The sequence below is a fragment of the Micromys minutus genome, assembly GCF_963924665.1.
Source record: "Micromys minutus genome assembly, chromosome: 8".
Lineage (NCBI taxonomy): Eukaryota > Metazoa > Chordata > Mammalia > Rodentia > Muridae > Micromys > Micromys minutus.
This window is the reverse complement of record NC_137977.1, coordinates 46,243,646-46,254,983: the sequence shown is the minus strand read 5'-3', so window position 1 is coordinate 46,254,983 and position 11,338 is coordinate 46,243,646.

Here is an 11,338-nt window from a genome sequence, read left to right as displayed (position 1 = left end):
TGGGGAACTGTCCTGACTTCAGCCCATGGTGACATCATCTCTCTTCTACTGATGACATCATCTCTCTTCTACTCTCATTGGTGTCAAAGTGCTTATTTCACAAAGATCCCTACAATTGAACCCAAGACTTCTTTCATGATGTGATAGAGAAATACTCTACCAACTGATCCAGATCCCCCAGCCCAGAGGATATTTTTAAGTTAATTAGGATGGAGGTTTGTTGCCAGAGTGACTGACCATTTGATGAGAGGACGAGGACTTGAACTCTTTTCAGGGGAAAGAGATGAAGATTGAGCACAATCACATTAGCAAATAGCTTGATCATATTTTCATATACAGGACGTCTATAAAACCCTCAATGGATAGGGTCTGAATAGCTTCCCTGCTTCAAGAGAGCAGGACAGCCAGCACTACAACAGAAGTTCCTGCACCAGGGGCTCATGTCACATACCTCAGGCCTCGTGCCTCTTACCTCTGCATACGGCTTCTTTTTAGGATAAAGTGGTAAGTAGAGTGTTTCCCTGAGTGCTCTTTTTATGATCTGAGATGGTTTGAATAAGAATGACCTGTGCCCATAGACTCATATATTTCAGCGCTTAGTTACCAGACAGTGGAACTGTTTGAGAAGGACTGGGAGGTGTGTCCTTATTTGAGTAGGTATTAACTGGGTGTGGGCTTTGATGTTTCCAAGGTCTATTCTCTCTGTCTCTCTCTCTCTCTCTCTCTCTCTCTCTCTCTCTCCTTCCCTCCCCTCCGCCTGCTGTCTTCAGATTAAGATATAAAATTCTCAGCACTATCACCATCTGCTTCCTGCCATGATGATCATAACCATCTAAAACTGTAAGCAAGCCCACAATGAAATGCTTTCTTTATAAGAGTTTTCTTGACTGTGATGTTTCTCCACAGCAATAGAACAGTAATTAAGACACAGTTTGAGCTGAGCAGTGGCTCATGCTTTTAATCCCCAGTACTCGGGAGGCAGAAGCAGGAAAACCTAGTCTAATCTAGAATAAGTTCTAGGATAGCCAGGGATACACAGAGAAACCCTGTCTCAAAACAACAACAACAGAAGACACAGTTTGAATCTAAATTGTTTCCCATAGGCCCTTGTTTGACTGTTTGGTCCCTGGCTTGTTAAACTATCCTGAAGGCTGTGGAACCTTTAGAAACTGGGGTCTGTTTGGCAGTAGTAGGACATTAGGGGGTGGGCCCTTAATTGTGCCTGTTTTTTTCTGCTTTCTAATCCAGTATAAATAGGCCATGCCCTTCAATCTCGCTGTCACGCCTGAGCCACTGTGTCTCACCTCCCGTTATGGAGGACTACAACTCTGACCATCCGCCAAAATAAATCTTCCCTTACACAAGTAGTTTCTGTTAGGTATTTAGTCACAGTGACCCAAAAGTGACTAATTCAGCCTTCCTATAAAGCAGCCTAACCCTTGACACAGAAAGGCACAAACCCATCCTGACTCTAAGCATCCATCTTCTCCTGTGGCAGAATACCAGAAGCTAGGCCTTCTTCCTCCAGCCCATAGACAGAAGAAAGCTTCTTTGAAGATCATGACCGTCACAGGGGAAAACATTTGAAGAAGCTGGAACTGTTCTCCAGTAGGACAACTCAGCCAGCTAACCCTGTGCAGGCCCTCACTGACCAAGCCAAGCCCTATTCATGGGCCACATCCTCCACTTCAGAATACCAAGGGTCATGAAGCACCCAGAGGAAAATGTATTACCTTTAAAGAGAGCATGCAAAAACAGTCAAGTGGAGAGAGCACAGGGGAAAAAAGAAACTGACTAACCTTACGGTGCTGTAAAGGATGGAGCTGTATCTAGAGTCACTAGAGAGTACACACAAGTATGACTGTTGAAGAATGAAGACCTCTTGAAAAATAAAAAAGAAAATTAGAAGCTGGGCATGGTGACACACTCCTTTAGCCCTAGCACACCAGAGACAGAGGCAGGCAGATCTCTGAGGCCATTCCAGTCCATAGTGTTTCAGGACAGCCAAGGCTACACGGGTACACAAAGAAACCCTGCCTTGGGGGTGGGGGGACAGGGGTGTGGGTGGGTGCTGGAAAATAACTCAGTGATTAAGAGCACTGGCTGTTTTGCCAGAAAACCTAGGTTCAGATTCCCTGCACCCACATAATGGCTCACAACTCATAACTACTTGTAACCACAACTCTGTAGTTCCAGACCCAGGTGATCTGACGCCCTCTTCTGGTCTCTGGGGCACCACACATGCATTACTCATACAGACATGCAGACAAAGCATCCATACACATAAAGTAAATTAAAGAAAACTTTTTAAAAGGTATGCATTAATCAGTAATCATGGATCCCCCCCCCCCAGTTTCCAAGAAATTAGTTGAGAAAGAAAGAAATCAGAGGGAAAATATTAAGAAAAAAAATTAATGACCAATTTAGGAAGGTCAACAGCCATGTGCTAGAGTTCTAAAAACAGAGAACAGAGAAAATAGTTGGGGATAAATCGCCAGTGATGTAATTCAATACAGTTCCCAGAAGTCAAGAACTTAAATTTCCAAACTGAAAGGACCCAGTGAGTACCAAGAAAAAAAATTAAAAAGAGTAATAATCATTTCACAGCTGGGTGGTGGTAGCATATGCCTTTGATCCTAGAACTCCAGAGGCAGAAGCAGGCAGATCTCTGAGTTTGAGGCCAGCCTGGTCTACAGAGCAAGTTTCAGGACAGCCAGGCATACACAAGAGAAACCCTGTCTCAAAAAAATTAATAATAATAATAATAAATAATTTCACAGTAAGGCATGAGGTTTCAGAAAAGTAAAGACTAAGAATATTCTGTGAGTTTTCAGAAAGATAAAATAAGGCACACACAGAGATTCTGACATCAAAGTGCCTTTAGGCTTCTTAATTATTTGACTCTGGAAACACCGCTAGTATAATAATGCCTTTAAAATCCTATGGGGAAAAATAATTTCCATTCTAAAATCTTCACGGAGGCAAATCATCACAGAGTGTATATTAGCTTCCCAATACTGTGACAAAATGCCTGATGAAAGTAACTTAAGAAAGTGTTAATAGGGCTGGAGAGACAGCTCAGTGGCTAAGAGCACTTAACTACTCTTAACTGCTCTTCCAAAAGACCTACATTCAATTCCCAGCACCCACACAACAGTACAAAGCTATAATTCTGGTTTTAGGGGATCAGACGCCTCATTCAGACAAACATGCAGGCAAAACAGCAATGTACATAAAAAAAGAAAGTGTTAATGATTAATCTTGTTATTTTGACGGCCTCACCATGAAATCTCAGCACTAAGAAGGCAGAGGCACATGAATCTCTGAGGTTTGAGGCCAGCCTGGTCTACAGTGAGTTCCAGAACAGCCAGGGCTACACAGAGAAACCCTGAGGGGCGAGGTGGTGGTGGTGGACAGAAACAAAGAAACAAAAAGCTATTCAGAAAATGTCTGTCTACAGGAAGAATCAGAAGACAATACCTGAAAGGTATTCAGAGACAAAGAAGCAGATAACTGAAAGCAGGTGCTGGGAGTCTGAAAACTGTATGAAAAGGACCTAGAAGGTCTGTTATTTTTTGTTTTCCTCGGGGAAACCTTAGCCTGACAGAAATATTTTATCCTTTTTGGGTTTTGTTGTTGTTGTTTGTTTTTTGAGACAAAGTTTCTCTGTGTGGCTCTGGCTGTCCTGGAACTCACTCTGTAGACTAGTCTGGCCTCCGACTCAGAGAGATCCACCTGCCTCTGCCTCCTGCCTGTGCCTCCCAAGTGCTGGGATTAAAGGCACTGACCACCTACCAATTTAAACTAGGTAAACATTGATACAAAGTAAAACTAAGTTTAAAATGAAGAAAAATGTATCAAAGTCAATAGAGTCTGTACGATAAAATGCAGCACAAACCCTTCTCCCAGTGAAGGAACTTTGACCCCAAGGTCATAAGAGTCCAGTCAGGAGATTGGGTCCCAGCATCCAGGGTGAGCTGGACAATAGTCCCCTCCAAGACTCCTAACAGGATCAGAGGTCACAGCCCCCCTCAGTGGTGGCATACAGAATCATTGCCCAGTGGGGTATCTCTACTTCAGAGGCTCCCGCTTACATGGGAGGGAGGTAGTCATTAGAAGCAGGAAGACTTAGATGTCACACTCTCATGGGGAAGTAAGGTAGAATCCACTTTTCAAATGTTGTAGGAAAGCATCTGACTCAAAAAGGGGAAAGTACTGTCACACAGCAAGACCCAAAGAGCACAGGAGCTCTGTCAGAGTTCCTGAGGAACAGCCAGGACTGGGCTGGTCTCCACAAACCCCCAAATGCTCAAGCTCCTGGGTCTTATCAAAAGGACCCACAACCAACCTGAAGGGCCACCTACCAGTCATATAGAGAGCAATGCCATACCCCAGTAGAAAAATTTGCCTGCCTCTGAACAGAGTTATGGCTCCATACCAGTTGACTAGGGAAAGCTCTTTATGGAGAGAAGGAAGGAGAGGAAAAGGTAGGGTGTGAGGATCTCAGCTACCACAGTATTTGTCTAGTGTGCATGAAGCTTGGCAGCATGACCCCAGTACCCCATAAATAACCAACATGCCAGCACATGCCTGTAATTCCAAAATTCAGGAGATAGAAGCAGAAGGGTCAGCAGTGCAAAGCCACCAGGTGTGGAGGCACACACCTTTAAGTCCTAGTCCTGGAGAGGCAGAGGATCTCTGAGTTCGAGGCCAGCTTGGTCTACAGAGGGAGTTCCAGAACAGCCAGGGCCACACAGAGAAACCCTGCCTCAAAGAAACCAAAAACACAAGAAGGAAAAGATGAGGAAGAGGAAGGAAGGAGGAAGAAGAAGTAGAGGAAGGAGCTGGAGAGATGGCTCAGCTGTTAAGAGCACTGTCTGTTCTTCCACAGTTCCTGAGTTCAAATCCCAGCAATCACATCATCTATAATGGGATCTGATGTCCTCTTCTGGTGTGTCTGACAGCTACAATGTACTTACATATATGTACATACATAAATCCTTTTTTATTAGACACTGTATTTACATTTGAGATGTTATCCCTTTACCCTGCCCTGCTCCCATAATCTTTTTTTTAAAGCTATCCTCAGCTAAGTAACGATTTTTAAAGTTTAATTTTTTAAGCAAGGTCTTCCTACATGGTTCTGGCTGACCTGGAACTCTGTGTAGAACACACTGGCCTTAGACTCAGAAACCTGCCTGCCTCTTTCTCCTCAGTGCTGGGATTAAAGTTGTGTTACCATGCCCACGTAACAGTTATACTGATATGTGAGGTGGTGCTCCGCCACAACATAGGCAGATGTGTGCTAGTCCTCAGAGACATTCTCAGTGACCATCAGTTTATCCTTTGACATGAAACTGCCTCAGTTCCATCAGTTTGCAGACACAGGATTTGGAACAGGATAGGCAACCCCTCTGTGCCTTGGTTTCCTCACCTATGAAACAGTCATGCGAAGACCTGCCTCATTGGGCTGCTGCACAGGTTGAACTTAGTCTGCTCAATTCAGTGATGTAATGTTCTTCCTGCAGATTTGCTCAATCTGACTGTGGGACCTGACACTGCTAAACAGAGAGAGGGGAACCTTCCTCTTCCTCTCTGGACCTTCCTAGAGTCTTGTCCTGTGCCCTTCTCTCACCCACGAAATAGTTTGGATGTCTTCCGGAGATGCCTGCCTTTCCCAAGTGCATCTGGGCACTTGGGCTCCTGGAAGTATGGCATCCCTTCGGTTTACTTTGAATAGATTCAGCAGCTGGTGTTTCCTATGACCGACTGATATTTATTTATTCTCATTCTCTCTCTCTCTCCCTTTCTCTCTCTGTCTCTCTGTCTCTGTCTCTGTCTCTCTCTCTCTCTCTCTCTCTCTCTCTCTCTCTCTCTCTCTCTGTGTGTGTGTGTGTGTGTGTGTGTGTGTTCTCCTTGCTCTAAGTCTCAAGCAGATCTTATCTTTTTTTTAAGAATTGTTTATTTGTTTGTTTTATGTAGACACACCAGAAGAGAACATCAGATCACACTGTAGATGGTTGTGAGCCACCATGTGGGTGCTGGGAATTGAACTCAGGACCTTTGGAAGAGCAGTCAGTGCTCTTAACCACTGAGCCATCTCTCCAGCCTCAGAATTATTTATTTTATGTATGTACACTGTCGCTGTCTTCAGACATGCCAGAAGAGGGCACCAGATCCCATTACAGATGGTTGTGAGCCACCATGTGGTTGCTGGGAATTGAACTCAGGACCTCTGGAAGAGCAGTGAGTGCTCTCCAGCCCTCAAACAGATCTTATATACCGTGTCCCAAGGTGGTGACTATATAGACCTTACCAGAGCCCAAAACACCTTTGTCTCTGACAAGGGATCTGAAAAAGTGCAATTTTAAAAAGACCTATTTTTATTTCTTTTTGTGTGTAGCACATAGATGTGGACCAAGGAGGGCCAGAAGAGGGTGTTAGTTCTGAAGCTAAAGTTACGGGTGGTTGTGAGACTTGAGAACTGAGAAACCTAGGTTCTCTGAAAAAGCAGCAAGGTCTCTTAGCTCAACCATCTCTCCAGCCCCACAGAGGCGTTGTGTTGGGGGTGGGAACCTGCCTGGGCTCTAGTTCTGTGCTTTGGTTAAGGTTTCTATTGCTGCAACAAAATGGCATAACCAAAAAAGCAAGTTGGGGAGAAAAGGGTTTATCTGTCTTACACTTCCATATTGCTGTTCTTTACTGAAGTCAGGACAGGAATTTAAACAGGGCAGGATCCTGGAAGCAGGCACTGTTACAGAGGCCACAGAAGGGCTGCTTACTGGCTTGCTTTCTTGCTCAGCCTGTTTTCTTATAGAACCCAGAACCACCATCCCAGGAATCACACACACACACACACACACACACACACACACACACACACACAATAGGCCATACCCTCTCTAGTTGATCACTAATTGAGAAAATGCTTTGCAGCTAGATCTCATGGAGGCGTTTCCTCAGCGAGGCTCTTTCCTCTCTAATGACTCTAGCCTGTGTCAAGCTGACACAAAACCAGTCCTGTATCTGATATCTGCCCCAGACAAGGAGACATCTCTTTGGTCATTCATTTGTTCAATAACTCTTTACTGAGTAGCTACTTTGTATCTAACACCAATCCAGGTGCTTAGGATACATGGGGACATGGTGTCTCTAGCCATACAGAGGCAGGAAATAAGCAACTTATACCATGTGTCACAGAGAGGTAAGTATTGGTGCAGAAAGGATGCTGAAGAAGCAAGGTTGGGACAGGTTGCTGTGCTCTCAGGGAGTGAATGGGCCTGGTTGACAAGGGTCAGATTCAAGCTCAGGCTGGAAGGAGGTAAGGCAGTTAACACAGCCTGTCAGCAGAAATCAGGCTCCAGGTGGATGCTGCAGCCAGAACAAAGTCCACATGTGACACGGTGGTGCGGTTGGAAGAGGAGCCAGGAGGAAGCGTGGCCGCGCCAATCATCCACATTTCTTTGGCTTGACTCTGCAAGCAGCTGGGGGAAGCCTTGAGCAGAGAACTTTTATCAGATGTGTACTTTAGAAGGCTGGCCATGTCTGTTGCATTAAAAATCGGAGGCAGCTGAAGGGCTGATGTCATGGTGATGGTCAATGGGGAGACTGACTAGGGAGGCTCTGTAGCAAAGGGCCTCTCAGTAGCTACGCTGTTGTTGGGAGAGAGAGCTGTCTATTCCCATCCAGCTGGGGGGAGGGGGTGTTGGGCTGATGAGTCCAGTCACCGTTAGGATTTTTCCCATAACAGTATACTCTATATAAGCAGTTTACAGCCTGGGGCTTCCCAACTTTTCCCCAGTGGGAGGTGCCATCTGACAGGTAGGAAAGAAGAGGTCCTCCAGACAACTCCTGAACCTCTCCTCTGGGATTATTTCATTCAACTGGAGAGGCAGCAGTTCTAAGCCAGTACTGAAATGGACCAGAAGCAGGGTCAGGAAGGCCCAGAGGCTCTTAGAGGCACAGGGCATCCTGGTGGGGTAATAGCTGAGTCTGTCCAGAAATCAAATACTAGCTGTGGCTCAGGGTCCAGGGACCGAAAATGGGCCTGGAATTCAGAGGTCTGTCTGTGGCTCCTCGAAGCTAGGGGGTCTTCAGGAGGCCTTGGTGAGAGGCTCCTATTTGGAATGAGGAAGGGAGGGAGAGTCTAAGGTCAAGTGGATGGACAACAGAGACAGGAAGTGGGCTTCACACACCACTGAGTCTTCTTGCTCGAGTGATGGAGAAGGTGATGTTTATGCGAGCAGAACGTCTTCGCCTTATTTGAGGAACAGAAAGCAGTGCTGTGTGTTTGAGTGACGCAAGCCCCCCAGGGGGAAATAGGGGGAAGTTTTGGAGAATTACCAATCCAGATCTTGAACCTTGAGTCCCTGCTAGATTATTTCCAAAACAATAGTAGATAGAGGAGGTACTGGGCATGAAGGTACTGGGTCTGCTTCATGTGTGAAGTAGAAGTTTGTGACATATATAGGGCCAGGGAGGGCTAGAGGGGGAGCCAGAGATGGTGCTGGATTCAGGTGGAGATGGAGAGACCCGGGGGAGGGGGGCATGGGGGAGAGTAAGGGGGGTTGAGGATGGGGATCTGTGATGACGGCATTCCCTGAGATGGATGAGACCAGGACAGTGGTCATGGATGGGAACCAGAGTTTCATTCCATCGAGGTTCTGCTGCGACAGCTGTGTGCACTCTTGGAATACGGGACAGACAACGGAGGGTAGGTACCGCGATGACACTTGAGAAAAATGAGCAGATCCCTGCATGCTGTCACCCAGAAGATGGCCTCTGGAGCCATGAGAGAGGAGCCTCTCTGTCTGAGACTGGAAAAGCAGGCCTGAGCAGCTATGAGGGAAGGGACAGTGTGCACTCGGGAGTCCTCACACAAGCCTAAAGAGGAAATGGTCACCTGTGTTAAATACTGCCCAGAGGACAAGCCAGGCAAGCACAGGGAATGCCTACTAGACTCAGCCAACTGGTGACAATGATGAGGGCTGGTCCGAGAGCTGGGGTGGAGGATGCGAGGAGCAGGGGCGATGGTGAGGAGCTCAGGTGTGTGATGTGCTTGTCTGTTTGGAATACACCAATGAACTGGCTGGAATCTGGAAGAGGTGGCTCACAGGTAAATCACTGGCCCAGCTGAAGGGCACAGGAACAGCCCTAGTTGGGCCCTGGAGTGTCTTTCCCAGCAGCCAACCAAGATGTCTGTCACCCTCTACATTCCTGCTCCTAGGTCTCAAAACATCTCCGTGCCTCATTCCCCACTCTGTGCAGAGGGTGGGTTCAGGAAGGCTAGCCCTGGCTGGCGTTCCCTTCTGGGGAGCTCATGCCAGCTCCTTGGCAGTATGTAAATTACTCCTGTTTGCTTTCCCATCACCACATCCCTGTGGCTGTCAGCGGTGTGGGGGGAAAGTGCAGGAAGCAGAGAAGCAGGCATCTGAGGCCAGGACCACCTGCTGAGCTCGTGTGGGACCCACCGTGCACACTGTCTTGCCTAGGCCCCCTATTCCCCCCAAGCCGCCTTTCTTAAATGTTTTTCCATCCATTTATTTTGTGTGTGTGGATGCTTTGCTTGCATATGTATTTAAGCACCGCATATGTGCCAAGTGGTTATAGTTGGTGATGGGCTGCCATCTGGGTTTCGGGAATTGAACCTAGGTCCTCTGGGATATCAGCCAGCTCCTAGCTACTGACCATCTCTCCAGGAAGCCCTCTCTGGGCTAGATACTTGGGGAGGGAGTTGGGGAGATACGTGGGAGGGAGAAGGGAGCAATCGGGCCCACAAGTCTCTAAAATGGCTCTCATCATTTGTCCATGATGTCTCCTCTCTTATTCCACAAGACAGAGAGCCCCACGGCAGAGGACACCCAGCTTCTGAAGAAGACAGTAGAGACAGAGGTCACCACAGAGCTTGTTTCTGTGGGTTCTGGTTAAATGGTCTTCATGCTTGCAAGGCAACTTTACACACCGAGCCACCTCCCCAGGCCCTAAGCTGTTACTTATCACACATGCATGATTTCCCTAAGATCATGACTTCTTTCCTATGGAGTCTCTGGTGTCTGCCAGGCAAGTTCAACTTTGCCAGATACACGAGGGGGAGAAGGGCAGCGTCAAGGCCTCCTTCCTGCCCTCACAAGCCTGCCTGTCTGTTCCCAGCACCTGCAGTCCCTGCTTGGGTTCTCTTGCCAGAAATCCCTATTGACTGCATACTCTAAGCACCCACTGTCAAGGAGATCATGCTAGGATGATAATAAATAAAATTAAATTAAAAAATTCGAAACTCAGCTTCACGTGGTAGTACATGCCTTTCTTTAGTTGCATTTGGCAAGCAGAGGCAGGCAGGTAACTGAGTCGGAAGCCAACCTGGTCTACACAGAGTTCAGGGACAAGCAGGACTATCATAGAGAGACCCCATCTCAAACACATACATACATACATACACGCAATTTAAACTCAATATATTATATTGGCTACCTATTGATATAAAATATAATTTAAAGAGTAATGTCACTTTCGTACTTTGTTTAGGATTTAAAATAGTTTTATTACATGTATGTATAAATGTATTATGCATGGATGGATGGATGGAAATATGTATTGTGTATGTGTGCATGTGTATGAGTGTGCATAAACGTGTGCGTGGATGCCACAGTGCACTTGTGGAGGTCAGAGGACAGCTTGCAGGAGTTGGCTCTTTCTTTCTACCATGTGTCCCCAGGGATTGAACTCGTGTTATGGTCATGACAGGGAACACCCTTACCCACTGAGCTTACCCAAGGCCCACATTTAGGCTTTCAAAAGACAGGGTCTGGCCTTGACTGTACTGTGTAGCTGAGACTGGCCTCGACCTGTCCTCCTGCCTCTGCTTACTGAGCTGAGATTACAGGCACACTTTTGCATTTGCATTTTGAGTATTTTTTTAATGTTTTATTTTTATTACACATGTGAAAGTGCACGTGGTCTGAGATGCAGAGGTCAGATGGTGACTTTTTGGGAGTCCCTTTCTTCTGCAGTATGTTCTGGGGATCAAATGCAGGTTGTCAGATGTGAGGCAAGAGCTTCTAGCCACTAAGCCATCTTGCCACCCCTGAGTTATGTTTCTTTTTGTGCTAATTCTGGTGAGTTTCTTCTTTTGGTAAGAAAGAAGAAAACTTTGAATTTCCCTGGCTTCATCAGTTTTTTGTATCTTTTCTCTTCTAAAAAGATGTTTTTAAAGATTCACTTCATTTAATGTGTATGCATGTTTTTCCTGCATGTGTGTCTGTGCACCACATGTGAGCCCGGTGCACTCAGAGGTTAGGAGAAAGAACTGGATCCTGAATGGCTATGGGCTGGGAATCAACCC